The following is a 16823-nucleotide window of genomic DNA, read 5'->3' on the forward strand; positions in this document are numbered from 1 at the left end:
GGTGTGTGCTATATGTCCAAATAATCCATAATTATTATATTTCACATTAGGAAAAGTATTCCTAAGTCTTCTACCATTTATTTGTCTTCTAAGGGATTCCATTTATTTAGGATAAAATTTAGGATTTGTAAAATCTTCAAGTTTGGGGGGTATCCTATTATCCTCGAGAGGTTTTATTTTCAGCTTATAAAATGAATTCATATCTTCTAATATTCGATTTGTATAATTGATTCGATATGTTTTTCTCCCTAACTCATCCTTAAATTTTTTAAATTCTTTTTTAAGATCAGCATAGAATGATTTTAAAATCTCATGATTTTTATTCAGGTCATCGTATTTATCAAGTAATTTCATGTGGTTGTCATCTATTAAAGCATGATCTTTCCTAAGGATTTCATGTTCTTTCTTAAGTTCTTCTAATTCTAGACTTACACTAGCATGCATCTTTTTCATTTTCCTATATGCATCATGCATGTATTCAGAAACTTCAAATAATTCATCATAACTTAAGTCACATACCTCCTCTTGATCTGATTGATCTATACTATCTGCCATCAAGCAAAGATTGGTGACTTCTTCTTCCTTTTCAGTCTCTGATGAATCTGAAGCTGAGTCCGCCAAAAAAGCTCTTTGAAACTTCTTCTTGTCCTTCTTTATAGTTGTTTTCTCCTCTACCTTCTCCTTGCTAGGAGTGGCTTTGAGTTTTAGACAATCAGTCTTGATATAACCTAATTTTCTGCATTCATAACAAATCACTTCATTAGAAACCTTCCCATTTTTGTTAAATTTATCTCTATTTCATTGCTGACATCTCTTCTGCTTCCTCTTCAGGAAGCTTATGAATTGTCTAGTCATCAATGCAATATCGTCTTCCTCCTCAGGTTGTGAGTGTTCACTCTCAGACTCTTCCACTTTTAGTGCTATATTCTTCTCTTTTTGTGGTACACCTGCATCAATCTTTCTTTGACTAACCCCTTGCTCGTAAGCAATGAGTGAATCAAGAAGATTATCAATAAAATAAATGTTTAGATCTTTAGACTCTATAATTGCAGTAATTTAGCATCATAAGCAGTAGGTAAACAACAAAGAATCTTATTAACCATTTCAGTATTCGTTAGTTTCCTACCTAGTGCATGCAAAGAGGTGACAATTTGTTTGAATCTTGTGTACATATCAGAAATGGATTCATTTGATTTCATGCGAAACAATTCATAATCATGTAACAAGATATTAAGTCTTGATTTCTTAACCTCATTAGTCCCCTCATAAGTTATACAGAGTTTATCCCTTATGTCCTTTCCACTTTTACAAGTGGAAACCCGCATGTAGTATTCAGATTTTAAAGCACAAAAGAAACTATTTAAGGATTTAGTATTTAGTTGTGCTAAGTCACGTTCTTCTATAGTCCAATCTACAAAAGGTGTTTCTATCCTAACTCCATCAACTAATCTAGTTGGTTTTGTATAACCTTCTTGGACTTATATCCACATACGATAATCAAGTGACTGTAAAAAAGTAGACATGCGTGTTTTCCAAAAATCAAAAGGTATATTGTCAAACAATGGAGGTCTAGTAATAGAGCAACCTTCAGGTGTATTTTGGTTTCCAAATGTAGCCATCTACGTTAATCAAAAAGTAGTTTAAACTTATGATTTTGAAATAAAGCTCTGATACCACTTATTGAGTCTAGTGAATAAGTTGTTAAACTTAAGTTAATGTCCCAAAGCTACCAAGAAGGGGGGTGAATTGGTAGTTTAAAAAATATCACTGTTTTGATAAATTGAACCGAAATTAAACTTTAATGAATTTTTATAAAAAGTTTTTCAACCATAATTTTTTAAACAAAAAAATGCAGAAAATAAAAAGCAGTAAAATAAATGACACACGATTTATAGTGGTTCGGTCTAAACCAGACCTACATCCACTCTCTAGAGGCACCCTCTGAGTATTGCACTAATACCAATAGTGTCTCTCCTTTTGCACCCATAGCAAGGCGGAGAAGCCTTTACAAACACTCTTTTCATCACAACCCGGTGCGGTAGAGAACCGTCGTCCTTTCACACTGTCCTAGTGTGGGTAGAGAACCCTTCATCCTTTCACACTATCCTAGTGTGGGCAGAGAATCCTTTATCCTTTCACACTCTCCTAGTGTGGGAAGAGAACCCTTCGTCCTTTCACACGCTCCTAGTGTGGGCAGAGAACCCTTTGTCCTTTCACACTCTCCTAGTGTCGGTAGAGAATTAGATCTCCTTGACAGATCTCTTCACAAGAAATCTATAAGGAAGAAAGAAAAAGAGTGAAGTAATCTCAAATCACAAGTACAAAATCTTACCTTTGAACACAAAGCGAAATCTTCACGCTCTAGTGGTAGAAATCCTTCTTTGAATGCTCTCTCTCACTCTCTCCTTTACTCTTCTTCCAATAGGAACGTGGATCAATGAGCAAAACAGATTTGGTGGCAGTCTAATTTGGACTATATATACAAAAGACAAGAAAAACTGCCCAAAAACTATAAGTTTTCAATTCTGTACGTAGTGGATTGTCCCATACGATCGTGGATCGTCCCGGACGATTTTACTTAAGTGTCAGAAACGATCCTAATGTATATTGGTATGAACTATGTTCGTACACGCTCATCATCCCGAACGAACTAGGTTCGTCCGATACGAAACGGTTATTACATAGGTCAGTTCCCAAAATTCTATAGGATGTAACCAACTGAGGTAAGTCGGTTCAGTTCGTCCTGGGACGAATATGTTTCGTCCTGGGATGATTTTATACAGAGAGTTTCATCCAGGGATGAAGGTTCATTTTGTCCTGTACGATCTCATACAGAGAGTTTCATCCAGGGACGAAGGTTCATTTCATCATGTACGATCTCATATAGAGAGTTTTGTCCCGATACGAACCATGCTTTTCATCTGGACGAACAGTGCAAGGTGAGAATCCAGAGACGTTCATCCCGAGACGAATAGAAAATTCATCCTGGATGATTAGGACTTAGAAAATTTTCTACCCGCCTGTTCGATCCATTGCTCCCTAGGGGTTAATTGACATGATCGTTCCATACAAACCAGGTTCATCCCGTATAATCAGTTAACAAAAATTGTCCCCCAAGAGTGTGTGTTGTGATTTTTCACTCAATTACAATCACTCCCTCTCATTTAAAAACTTATAATTTACAAATGAATAATTTGAAGTCTTTATCGCTTGGAGTTGATTTTTCCTGAAATGTTAGTACACACTAGAGAAAAAATAAATCTTTCAAAAAGTATTAGGAGATATATAAAATAATAATATTTGAAATTATCAAAATAATACAAGTTGCAAGAATGTAAAACATGCAAATAGCAACTCTCTCTACACTAATAAGAAATTGTGTTATGAGTTTTCTAAAACAATGAGTAGAGAGTTTGAGATAAGTTTGATGGGAGTGTTGTCCTACTTTTTGGGGTTTAGTATAAAATAATTGGAGGATGAAACCTTTTTAAATCAAATAAAATACATAAAAGTCATTTTGAAGAAGTATGAGATAGACAAAGCTAAGCCAATTAACACTCCCATGACTTCTAGTGCTCCATTGGATAAGGACCCAAGTGGTAAGTCTGTTGATCAGAAGAAGTATAGAGGTATGATTGGATCTTTACTTTATTTGACAGCGAGCCGACCTGATATTATGTTTAGTGTTTGCCTTTGTGCTAAATTTCAAGCTGACCCTAAAGAGTCCCACCTGACTGCAGTTAAGAGAATTTTTAGATACATTTTTGGAACCCAAGGCTTAGGAATTTGGTACCCTAGACACAGCACTTCTTTTAAGATTATTGGATTTTCTTACTCTGATTTTGCAGGATGTAAGGTGGATAGAAAAAGCACTTCAGGAACTTGTCAATTCATAGGACAGTCTCTGGTCTCATGGTCTAGTAGGAAGCAAAACTCTATTGCTCTTTCCACTGCTGAAGCTGAATACATTGCTCTTGGAAGTTATGTGGCCCAAGTCCTTTGGTTGAAACAACAAGTATTGGATTTAGGATTCATTTTTGAGATGTCAAAAGGGGGAGTAGTTTTAGGATGTGTCTTATACCACACTGCTATTTTTTAAAAAAAAATTATAGTGTTTTTCCATCATCAAAAAGGGGGAAATTGTTGCAAATTCAAGCCCATGAATTATGTTTTGATGATTGGCAAACACTCTTACTTGACTTGGACTGCCTTTTACTACTGACTTTTAAGGAATCAAAGATCGGATAAAAAATGGAGCCAGCTCAAGATGGGGTAGATTAAGGTTGAGTCAGTCTGTAATTTTATTTTTCCCCTCTTGAGTCAATTATAATCTTTGGTGTGACTAATGCTAAGTAACCCTACACATGCACACTTGAGAAACTTAGAATTTTTATTTTTACTCAAATTAGCTAGGATGATATTTTACATCGTCCTGGACGATCGGGCTTAAAACAGAAAATCTAATCAGGGGTTCTTAATTAAGGCACTCGTCATTATCCAATCAGCCTGGACGATACGTGTATCGGCCAGGACAATAAGCTCAAAATAGAAAGAAATTTCCACCATAAACAATTAAGGTATTATGTATTTTTGGTAATCGGCCAGGACGATCTTGGATCGGCCTGGATGATATTCACAATTATGCCTTAATTAATAAGACAAATCAAGGAAGTAATTAAGGATGATTGATACGATCATATCGTCCTGGACGATCTCAGGATCGGCCGGGCCAATCTATTCAAAAACCTTAGTTACTTTTGGATGATAAATATCAGCCTGCTTGAATTCAAGGCGATGCTCTGGACGATTTTTCTCTGATTTGTACTGATCGGCCTGGATGATCGTGATATCATCTTGGATTATCAAGCCAATTTTCAATCGTCAAGTTTGCATTCAGGGCGATGCTCTGGCAAATCTTCTGAGATTTGTACTGATCGGCCAGGACGATGGCCATATCGGCCTGGATGATATTATCGACAACTTTTAATTAATGAGCTCCTTTGAAGCTCTTCTATTTAAGAGCTCTTGTTCAACATTTTTTAACAATCTTTTGCTACTGCCTTGACCTGAGAAGACCTTGAGGGGAGAAAGAGAGAGAGAGAGAGAGAGAGGATCTTGTGAGGGGGAGCTTGTGAGTGGATTCACAAGGGTTGCTTCAAGGATTGCTCTACTTCTTCTTCGTCTAGAGTTTCTCATCCGTGGAAGGGTCGGTAGAGGTAAGGATTTAGCATCTGATTGTGGTTCTCTGCCAACTTCAGGAGGAAGCAAAAGGAGATAGATTCTCTGCCTTGTCGGGGTGGCAAAAAGAGGTTCTTTGTAAAGGCTTCTCCGCCTAGTTGTGGGGGCTAAAGAAAAGTCACGAGTGTAGTGCAATACTCGGAGAGTGCCTCCAGGGAGTGGACGTAGGTCGAGTTGACCGAACCACTATAAATTTTTGTGTTCTTGTTTCTTACTTCCGAACTTTAATTTCCGCACTTATTTTTATGGTGTGATTTTAGTTTATGTGATTTTTACTTCTTTGTAAAAAGAATTTTTAAAATACCAATTCACCCCCCCCCCCCTCTTGGTTAGCTTGGGCCAGTTCTATAGGGCTTAACATCCCTAACAAACTTTCAATTTTTCTACTTAGAGTATTTACCCTTAGTGGTGAGAGTACTCCCTCGCTACTTTGGCTTTCTTCCTCTTACTTGGTGATGTGGGGCATCGTGCCTTAGGTGCCACCATCACCTTTTCCTTGAGCTTTGATTCTCTAGTAGAGAGTCAACTCTTCCAGGTCTCTTACCACTTGTTTCCCCATTGAGACTCGACTCCTAGCTGCTGGAGAGGTCCTTTGTATGTTTTGATATTATTTCCACTTCTTACAAGGTCCCCATCAGTTAGTGTGGGTTTACTACTGTAGCTCCTTTGGTGATTATTTTTATTAGGCTTAGTCCTACTTTGTTTAGCAGAGGGGCCCCCTCGATATTTCAATTCTCTTTACTCCTTGGAATGAGATTACCCCTTTGCATACTCTACTGAGGGTGTATCTCTTCCAGCTTTGGTTGGGAGACGTCATTCTGATGTCCTCCTTCCCTTTGGTGTAGGGTTTGGGTTCCCTAGGAGATTTTGACAGCATTTGGATACTCATGGCCATGACCATTTGTCCTCTACCATATGGTTAACAAAGCGCTATAAGGGGTTCCCTAGATGGGTCTACCGTTAAAATTATCCCATTTTACATACTCATTTCTCCCTCACATCCCTATATATATATCTGTGTCAGCCTAATATTGAGATGAATTTTACCTCATATCCTGTTATTTGAAATGAATAGACAGGAAGTTGGTTTTACTTGGTAGAGTGGACCAGATAGAGCACTTGGAAGGTACTCCTTGCCACTCTTTTGATTGTCCTGTTGTGATCAGGCAGGCATCAGAACTTGACTCTTTATTCACTCAGTTGAAATCACTAAGTAGGTATTGAGCCCTTCTTCATTAGCAAGGCCGAGCTGGTTGAGCAGATTTTGAAGCTTACCTGGTTAAAGTGAAACCTTGCCAGAGCACCTGGAAGCTGTCCCTTACCACCCCTCTGTACTCCAGATATCTTGTTAAAGACTAAGAAGGCTTCCATTTCATGGATCATGAGCTTCTTGTTGAGGTCGGGCAGAAGTAGTGAGTCACCCCAATCCATTATTCTAAAAGGAGTAGTAGGAGCGGAGCCCATTTCACCTTCTACCCTGCTGCCCAAATGCGATCAGACTAGTAGTTTGTTTTACTTAACCATTGAGCGAGCCCAACAGAGTCCCTAGGAGGCAATATTCCTCAACAACCCTTTACCCCGGATGTTCTGTAAAAGACTAAGCAGGCTTCCATTTCGTGGCTCATGAGCTTCTTGTTGATGTTAGGCAGAAGTAGTGAGTCACCCCAATCCACTATTTCTAAAGGAGCAGGAGGAGCGGAATCCTTTTCACCTTCTACCCTACTGTCTTGATGCGGTCAGACTAGTACTTGGTTTTACTTACCTAGTTGAGCAAGCCCGACAGAGTCCCTGGGAGGCCTTCCTCGATGCCTTTTTACTTTGGATGTCCTGTAAAAGACTAAGCAGGCTTCTATTTTTTTGTCTTATTTACTTTTGCTGAGATCAGGCAGAAGTATCGAGTCACCCCAATCCACTGCTCTGAGATGAGCTAGAGGAGCAGGATCTTTTCACCTTCAACCCTGCTATTTCGATACGATCAGGCAGTTAGCTGGTTTTACTTGATAAAGAGGGCCTAACAGAGCACCTGACAGGAACTCCTCGTCTTTTTCCCTGAGTGTCCTATTCTGATCAAACATACACCATATTTCATGACTCCTTTATTTGTTGTTTTAACTTGGTCAGGCAAATATTGAGTCACCCTTATCCACTGTTCTAAGATGAGCAAGAGGAAACAGAATCTTTTCACCTTCTACCTTACTGTTTCAATACGGTCAGGAAGGTAGCTGGTTTTACTTACTTTGTCGAGAGGGCCTGACAAAGAACCTGGCAGGAACTCCTCGCCACCATTTTCCCTCAGAGTCCTGTTCTCATCAAATAGGCCCCATATTTCGTGATTCTTTTATTTGCTAACTTGATTTGGTCAAGCAAATACTGAGTCACCATAATCCGCTATTCTGAGATGAGCAGGAGGAGATGGGACCCCCTTCACCTACTATTATGCTATTTCGATACGGTCAGGCAGATAGTCGGTCTACTCTTACTACCTTACTTTTGGTTCTTCTCTTGGCTCTGCCCCTGTTACAGGGTAAGGCTAGGGGAGATCCCCTTTACCTTTTCCACCCTTGAGGTGATCTTTACCCTTGGTTCTCTCTTCAGCTCTACCCTCGCCATAGGGTAAGGTAGAGAGAGAGGCCCCCTTACTTTGTCACCCTCGAGGTGACCTTTATTTTTTATTCTCCCTTCTGCTCTGCCCTCACTATAGGGCAAGGCTAGGGGAGAAATCATTTACTTCTTTTCACTCTTATGGTGATTGCTACCTCAGTTCTCTCTTTAGCTCTGCCCCCGCTATAGGGAAAGGCTAGGGGAGAATTCCTTGACCTTCTTTTTCACCCTCGGGGTGATCTTTTACTCTAAGTTCTCCCTTTAGCTCTGCCCTCACTATAGGGCAAAGCTAGAGGAGAACTCCTTTACCTTGTTTTCACCTTTGTAGGAGATCTTTACTTTGGTTTTTTCCTCAGCTCTGCCCTTGTTAAAGGGTAAGGCTAGGGGAAGATCCCACTACTGGTTCACCATTTTGGTTGAACCTTACTTGTGCACTGCTACTTTTACTCTCTCCTAGGCTCTTCCCTCGCTATAGGGTAAGGCGAGGAGAAGAGTTTCCTATTTTCTTCTAACTTTTTGATAATCTTACACTCATGACCTTCACCCTCCCCTAGGCTCTGCCCTCGCTATAGGGTAAGGCCAGGAGAGGTGCTCTCTACTTCCTTTCACCTTTTTGGGTGCCCCTTACACTTGTACTCTTTCACTCTCCTTTCTTTGGGCATAGTCGGTCAATGCCAACACGAGCGGTTCACTAGTTGTTCGCCGCTCCTGTTGGGGGTCTGTTTGTTGACCTTGATTTTGCCTAAACTCCTAGTCAAAGAGGTTGACTTGGTCAAATTGACCAAGTCAGACCCCAAGACCCTCTCCAATGGGTTCAGTGGGTCAATATAAGTCTGCTGAGCCCAAACCCGGGCCCAGTGTCAACTTGGTCGACCAGGTCAACCTAGGTTGACCTATTAGGTCCTTTTGAGCCCAAATTGATTTCAAATGCATCTAAACCTCTTCATGACCCAATCCAGTCAACATTTGGGTCTATTTGACTGGGTTGACCAAGTCAATCATTAAATTGATCAACCCAAGTCTTAAATAGGTCAAAATAACCAATTTAAACCCATTGAATGCCATTAAATGGACTTAACTCCTAATTAATGGCTCAAATTTGAAAACCAAAGCCAAAGCTATCTAATTTCCCTCCAAATCCACTTGTGATTGAATCTTGGTCATCCACTCTAAGCCTAGAGCTTTAAATAATAAAAATTAGGTCATTAGAAGGGATCTTTTTGCTCTCTCTCTCTCATGGCGACCAAAAAGCTCTGAGATTTTGTGAGGGCACTCTCACAACCTCCCCTCATCTTTCCCTACCAAAATCTGACATCCAAAGCTCACCGTTAACATGATTTCTGCGACTCGAAGGCTTGGACGTTCAGGGCTTCGATCCAACCAATCTAGGGCTTGTTTGATCGTAGTTTCAACTAGGAAAACTTACAAGGATAGTATACAAGTGCAACCATATAAAGAGTTCGAAGATCCAACGATAAAATCTCTTAAAATTCCTTAGGATAGTCCACAACACTTAGGTTCAAATAGCTTTCCAGAAAGCCGTTTATAAATCAAGCGGACGGTCCCTCATGATTTCTGTTCATGCATGGATCATACGTTTAAAATTTCATTGGATTTCATAGTGTACTTTGCGAGAACAAACCAAAATAAGGATTAGGGTTTCGGGTTTCTCCGTCTGCCTACTGGACGTGTTCTAGACCGTTGATCCTACCATCAACGGTCATGAACTGATCATATCGCATGCTCGTTTAGCTGCGTATTGAGGCTTGATCGCATTTTTGACGGTCCGACTTGATCAGAGCCGTTGACTCCGAACCGCGTGGGATCAACAGCCAAGATCGGTGCCTACGTGGATGAGTGGTTTTGGTGATGATTGCGGGATGATGCAATTATTATTTTACCAACTTATTTTAAGAAATTAAGTGTTATTTTATGTATTTTATTTGTTAATTAATATTTATTCATTTATTTTAAGTTATATTTAACTAATTAGTTATTCAATATTACTTAATTAAAAAAATAATTTGAAATCTTAATGTTTTAATTGAAAATTTATTATTATATTATTTTAAAGAATTTTTAGTAGTTTTAAAGTTTATTTTAATCTCAATTATCAATTATAGTTATTATTATTATCCTAATTATTTTAAAATTATTTTCAATTACCTTTTCATCATTTAAAATTCAATAATTCATATCTTTTCCGTTTTAAATCGGATTTTGATGTGAAAACCCCTTGAAATTTTCAGAAAAAATGTAAATTTTATTTTAAAATTACTTTTAGAAACTTATTTTCATTGTCTGGATATATTTTTGTGTTAGATTGTTATTTTAAGTATTTTAATATTAGTTAAATAATTACTATATTAATTATTTTTAAATAAAAGTTATTTTCAAACCTTTTTTTTTTTTAGCCTCTATCGGGTGACCAGTGGATCTCACTTATATTTACATAGATATTAATTGACTTACTTTTAATTATGTTATTTTTCCAAAATTTATTTATGCGTATTTGTAACTATTTTAAATTATTTTAAAAATTACTTATGTACTAAATCCTAGTTTTGGGTGATCCATTCGATGAAATTTTAAATATAAATTGTATGCATGAATAATAATCATGGGGGAGTGGATTAGTAAATGGTTGAGTCCCAATCATCCACTAATTCCTTCACTAGTTGTATTTACTTTCCCGTATCGTAGCTTGTATGTGTAGGATGCACCACGAGCACTTAATTTAGGCTCTCCTAGATCTAAGGACTTGGTGTGTTTACTTTGTTTGTGTACTCCATGCATTTATTACCTTGAGGGTTAGCTAAAACTTCACTTTAAACCTTGATAACGTAGTTACACCCTAAGAACAATAATTTAGGACCCGTCTAGCGAATTTAGAAATTTTCTAGGGACTTGGATAGATCCCTGATTGGCCTAAAAACTTAAAAATTTAAACTTAGTGATATCTTGAACATCCTAGAATTCTCTAGGAATTTTTAGGGCTTGTTAGCCTCCTTAATTAACCAACTCTAATTAACTTGCTAAATAGGACCCCGAGACCAACTAAAAATTACAATAAATTTATTTTAGGTCAAAAAATACCCATAATAGTTTACATTGTCCAAAATATGACCACAAACCTTAGATAAATAAGGCTCCTTAGTTTGACTATAGGTTGACCGTAATTCAACCTTAGGAGAAAATTACCATTTTGCCCTTAATAAATTATTAAAAATTAATAAAAATCTCAAATTTTCCTCAAACACTTGGGAACACTTTCTCAGATTATTCCTGGCCTTTGGGAGTGATTTCAATCTGTTTGGAACTTATTTGGATCAAAACCATAAAATTAGCCCTTTATTATATATTTAGATAATTCCATAAATACCCTGAACTTAGAAAAATCATAACTAATTATAGAAAATTCAAATTAGGCAAACTCACTTGAATTAGACTCCAATTAGGGCATAATATTTGTTAAAAATATTAGAATTTCAAAAACACACTTAAATTAGAAAGTTAATTTTTTGGTCAACTCCAGCCTACAATCTAAGGCCTGAAACTTAGAAAATTCATAACTTTGCCTAGAAAACTCCAAATTTAGTGTACTACCTATCTAGCTACTCATATTAGGGTCTAGTATTTTCCTAAAATATTAAGAGACCCAGACCTAGCCTATTTCCCAAAGTGACCTTTTTGGACCCCCTCAACCTAGTACCTAGGAGGACCCGGGACTTTCCAAAATTGGTTAATGCAATTTAAACTTCAAATATCATTACTCTAAGTCTTTAAAACTGATCAAAAAAAATTAAATTAACTAATATGGATCCTAAATTATTAATATTTAAACTTTAATTAAGATTTCCTTTTCTGGCCTATAACAAACCTGAATTGTAGGCAATTTTAACTAACTTTTCAAATTAGGATCTATCCAAGCCACACCAGTCATACACACACATAGAATTATTTGCTAGGGCACCATTTCTAGACCTAGGCTAGGCTGGTGTTTTCTCTTTATGCTGTGTGCCGGAGCTTTTTGATGTTTTCATTACATGCTGTTAGAAATTGATTGGTGTGTTTGCTTACTTTTCTTGCACTATGGATATGATGTGATGAGCACTAGATCTACCCCTAGGTTAGGAGTGACATATATATATATATATATTTTATTCTTTTTACAGGTGGCCATGCTCATGCTAATAAAAAGGGGGGCACTATCATGATTTCTAATAATATTTTATGCATGTACTTGTTGAGCCCCCCTAATAAAATGAGGGCTAATTTCATTCATTATAACTACTTAAGGTGCTCCAAAAACTGCTTAGCCCTCATGATTAAAGAGCATGGCTTGGCATAGCTTCAATGGGTTGTATTTCATTTTTTATATAACTGCTTGGGATTATTGTTATTAGGATAACCTTGCAAAGATTTTAGAATTTACTGTTTTTCATTTAAAATAAATTTGTTTGTAATAATTGTTAAGAGTTATGAAAACAACGATGAGTTGGAATATTCTTATCCAACTTGGATTCCAAAAGAAGAAGGCATCCCTAAAGGGGAGAGTCTTCTTCTATTTGGAAGATCGAGTTGGATGGCTTTAGATATCCAAAGAGAAAAGGAAATACTCCCTAAAGGGAAGAATTGTCTCTTCATTTGGATATTCAAGCCACGACGGATCCAAGGAGTCCAAGGAGGAGAGATCCAAAGAGTCTAAGGAGAAGACATCCAGAAGATTAAAGATTGAAGACCCAATATCCCACTCAAAGTTGTTGGCATTTGTCATAGGCTTAGAAATCCGGGTTGTTAGCAGTGGGCCCAGCCACTTTATTTTTTGCATACCCTGGGTTGTAATAAGGGCAGTTTTCCTAGGGACATTTAGTTGATTTTTTTGAATTTATATTGATGTGTTTTCCTAATGTGCCCAGTAGAAACCTATTTTTCTTAGATTTCTTTCTTGTATGTTGCTTTTGTTTTCGCCTAGATTTCATTAGGCTCTTCTGAGGACAATAAAATGTTTTCTACTCATAACTAATTTCTAAAAATTTAAGTTTAAATAACATAAAAACTTAATGAATCTAGGGAACTATCAGAATCGTCTGGGGTTGCATGCATATTATTGCATTTCTTCTTCTCCTTCTTATAAGACATATCCCTGCCTGTAGGTAAAATTTGGATAATTTGGCCTATAAGGATGAAGTGTCGGACCTAGGGAGATCCAGTTTTCTAAAAAAAATTTATTTTCTATAAGTCTATTTCTAAAATCTATAGCGTTCATGATTTGAGACCTTCAAAACTAGCATGCATTGGATTAGTAACCAATTAATTAAAATTTAATTACATTAATTAGGGGCATTCACCCCGCATAAGTTCAGGACTAAATAGGAAACTCTCTAGTTGTCAGTCCTATTTCCAATAACTATTCCACCCACGCATCTTTATAATTGACTTGATAATATGGTTTTAAAGTGATTAGGTAGTTAGCTGGCTCCCCAATCTAGGCCGGGGTAAGTCTAGGTTTTGCACTGCATTAGTTAGGACATGGGTCTTAGTTTTGCTCGTAGAACACTAAGCCCAATTTAGTTCTAAGTTTCGAGGCTACTACACTCGGTCTCGTAGTATGCCTTAAAGAGTAGGTAAGTTCTCTATTCTTCAGGGACTATAAATCCTACTTGTGTGCATCACATGGATGATGCTACCTCCATCCTTTCCTTCACGCATGTGATTGGATGCCTGACTTTTTCTCCAGTTTCTTGTTAGTACCCTAGAGCCTTCGAATGCTGGCATGAGCCATGCATGTTGATTCAGCTCTTCGGACCTTTCCACCCTTTGAGTAGGACTTATTAGTCTATGCCCTTGTGCCAATCCCATTTTTGGGAAGGATAATTTATGATCCTTAATCAAGAGTTTTCTCGGGTTTCAGCCTGAGATGTAATTAACCACAGGGTCTTGCGCCCGTGAGAAACTTGGCCCCACTTCTACTAAACCCCATTCAAACTGTTGTATCGGGTGGGGGAAACCCGTGATTGTGATTAGGTCATCGTGCATATTACTACCCATCGGGGTGCGCTGGAGATAGTCGCTATCCTCAATGGTTAGTTTTATGCACGATCCAATCTTTCCCTCCCAATCGGCCTATTTTACGCGGTGCCCGTTTCAGTGGTCCATATGCAATACCTGAAGAGGAAGTCTTCAAGGAGTGGACGTAGGTCTTGTTGGACCGAACCATTATAATATTTTTTATTCTTTCTATCTTTATTTTTTATTATTTTTTATTTTTTGTAAGTTAATTTGTGGTTGAAAAATATTTTTGGAAATATTTTATTATTATGATTAAAATTTTAAAAATAATTTTCTAATCTACCAAGATATTTTTTAAATAACCAATTCACACTCTCTCTTGGTTAGCCTTGGGACATTTGCTTTAGGTCTAATAACCTATTCAGACTTTCATGTAGCTGTTTAAAGCTTGTTCGAATAATACAAATTTTGAATGAATAAGGTTTTCAAATTTCATCTATTGGATCATGAACGATGCATTTGGTTTGAAAAATCTATATCAAATAATGTATTTCTAGCTAATCTTTATTGTTTGGCTGTTTTCCTTTTTTGAAGTCTAGAAACAAAGATGTGCATGGTGATAAGTAAGATAGTAATATGAATATTGCTGCTAACTCAGTAGGAGCTTCTTCCATTTCCCAATCAAGCGAACACATCAGAATAAAATCGGGCATCTGGGGTGCTAATCAACTGGTTCAGTTATTCATAAATTGTTGGCATCCTCCTCCTGCTAATTTGGTCAAAGTTAATATAAATACTTCATTATTATCTTCTTATAAGGCTATAGTTGGAGGGGTTTTCCGGGATTACAAAGGAAGGTTCTTATTAGCATTTTGATTCAATGGTGTTCATTGGGACATTTTTTTGGTTGGAAATATTAGCTATTTATTCCTTGGAATTTGTCTTCAAAGATTGGATGATGGAGTACAAAGGAATTATAATTGAAGGGGATAATGTCAATGTTATTAAGTATATTTAGGAAGATCTTAAGAAGATGAAAGCGTGCAAGTCTGGCAGTGGAATTGAAGCTTTGTCCTTTATTAATGAGTTTCATCATGTCATTTTTAATTATGTAAATAAGGATTGAAATAAGTTAGCGATGTTTGTGCTAACATTGCTCTTAATAGTAGCTTTGTTTGGGATGATATTAGTATGGATCATATTCCTCCTTAGTTTCTTCAATTGTCAAAGGAGGAGTGTGACAGCATTAAATATTTGTATTAGGCCTTTTTCTTTTAATGCTATTTATATATGCATCTTTCAAAAAAAATTACATAGGATTTTTCATAATACTATGTTCAAGCTTTAATTATGCTACACCATATTTTTCTGTGATCATAATTATTTTCTAATTGGATAAATATGACACGCTTTTAAAATTTCCTAGTAAAATTATTTCAAAATAATATCTAAACATGTGAAATAGTCACATCTACAACATACATAAAGTTACACGGTGAAGTTTAGTGGGTGCAAACGTATTCCCATTTTCAGGTAAAGAAATTATAATTTAATTTAGAAAAAATCTCTCATTTTTAATATTTTTTAAAACTAAGATCAACAAATTGGAACATATATCGATATAGATAACTTTCATAATTGGGCTGATAGAAAAAATGTACCAGAGTTGACAAAAATCTCCTTTCTCTCTCCAGCTGGCTACTTAAAGAGGTGAGAAATTTTTGATTTTTTAGAAGTGTTTGGTGTAAAGGGATATTTTTATAAAAAAAATTAACCTAGCATTGCAGCTCTCTAGTTAGAAATGTCATTATGATAGCCCTAATCAGAAAAATCTAAGAGCACAATGTCGTAGCGCTGCCACCCAGGCCCTACGATGCTCCAAGGTCAAAATTATAAATTTTCCATTCATGCACATAGATCTCGTGGGACCCACTTAAGAATATGTTAACATTCATATGCTTACAAAACACTCACAAACACATGCAAGAGGTGTAAATATCAAAATTTTAGTGGGATACCCTTACTGGACTAGGTCAGAATTGTTGGAACTCGTTCAATAAGAATTAGGATGTTAAGCCTAATTAAATGTCCCAAGGCTAACCAAGAGGGAGGGTGAATTGGTAATTTAAAAATTATACTTATACTCTTGGATTTTTAGAAAACCTTTTTAATTATTTATGCAAGTTAAATTTAAAGTTTAAAAAATAAACTTTTCAATCAGAGTAAACAACTTGCAATGAAATTAAATGCGGAACAAAAATAAGAAAGAACATACCAGATTTATAGTGGTTCGGTCAAACCTTGACCTACGTCCACTCCCCGGAGGAACCCTCTGAGTATTGCACTAATACCACAAAGTGACTCTCCTTTTTCCCCTAGTGCAAGGCGGAGAAGCCTGTACAAAATCACTTTCACCTTCCCCGATGCGACGGAGTAGCCAGGTTCTTTGACACCAAAGAGATCTTCTTCTCGCCAAAACTTCCCTCAAGACGACCCTTGAATCCGATGGTACTGAGGTGCAAGTTCGTCGAAGCAACCGTGTGAATATCCCCTCCACACTCCCTTGAAATCCCCTCCAAGGATCTTCTCCCTCTCAAACTCCACCCTTTCCTCTCTCCCTTTCAAGTTCTCTCTTCTAGTTTTCTCCCAAAGAACGAAGACACAATGGCAGTCAAAGATACAATTTTTTGTCCCTTTACACTCTCCAAGTGTCGGCAGAGAACCGGACCGATGTTGTTGAACTTCACTTGAGAGCCTTCAAAGGAGATGGGAAGAAACAAAGAGATCTTCTTCTTCAAGTAACCTTGTGAATTCCTCACAAACCCCTCACTTGATCTCTCACTCTTCACTCTTACAATCTCTCCCAAACACTCACACTCAATGATCCCTCTCAAGAGAAAACAACTCCAAAGGCACTTGTAATAGTTTCTAGGACTCCTTATATAGAAAGGACATGAAAAACCGTCCAAAAA

The sequence above is a fragment of the Dendrobium catenatum genome, unplaced genomic scaffold, assembly GCF_001605985.2.
Source record: "Dendrobium catenatum unplaced genomic scaffold, ASM160598v2 fragScaff_scaffold_176, whole genome shotgun sequence".
In the NCBI taxonomy this organism is placed as follows: Eukaryota; Viridiplantae; Streptophyta; class Magnoliopsida; order Asparagales; family Orchidaceae; genus Dendrobium; species Dendrobium catenatum.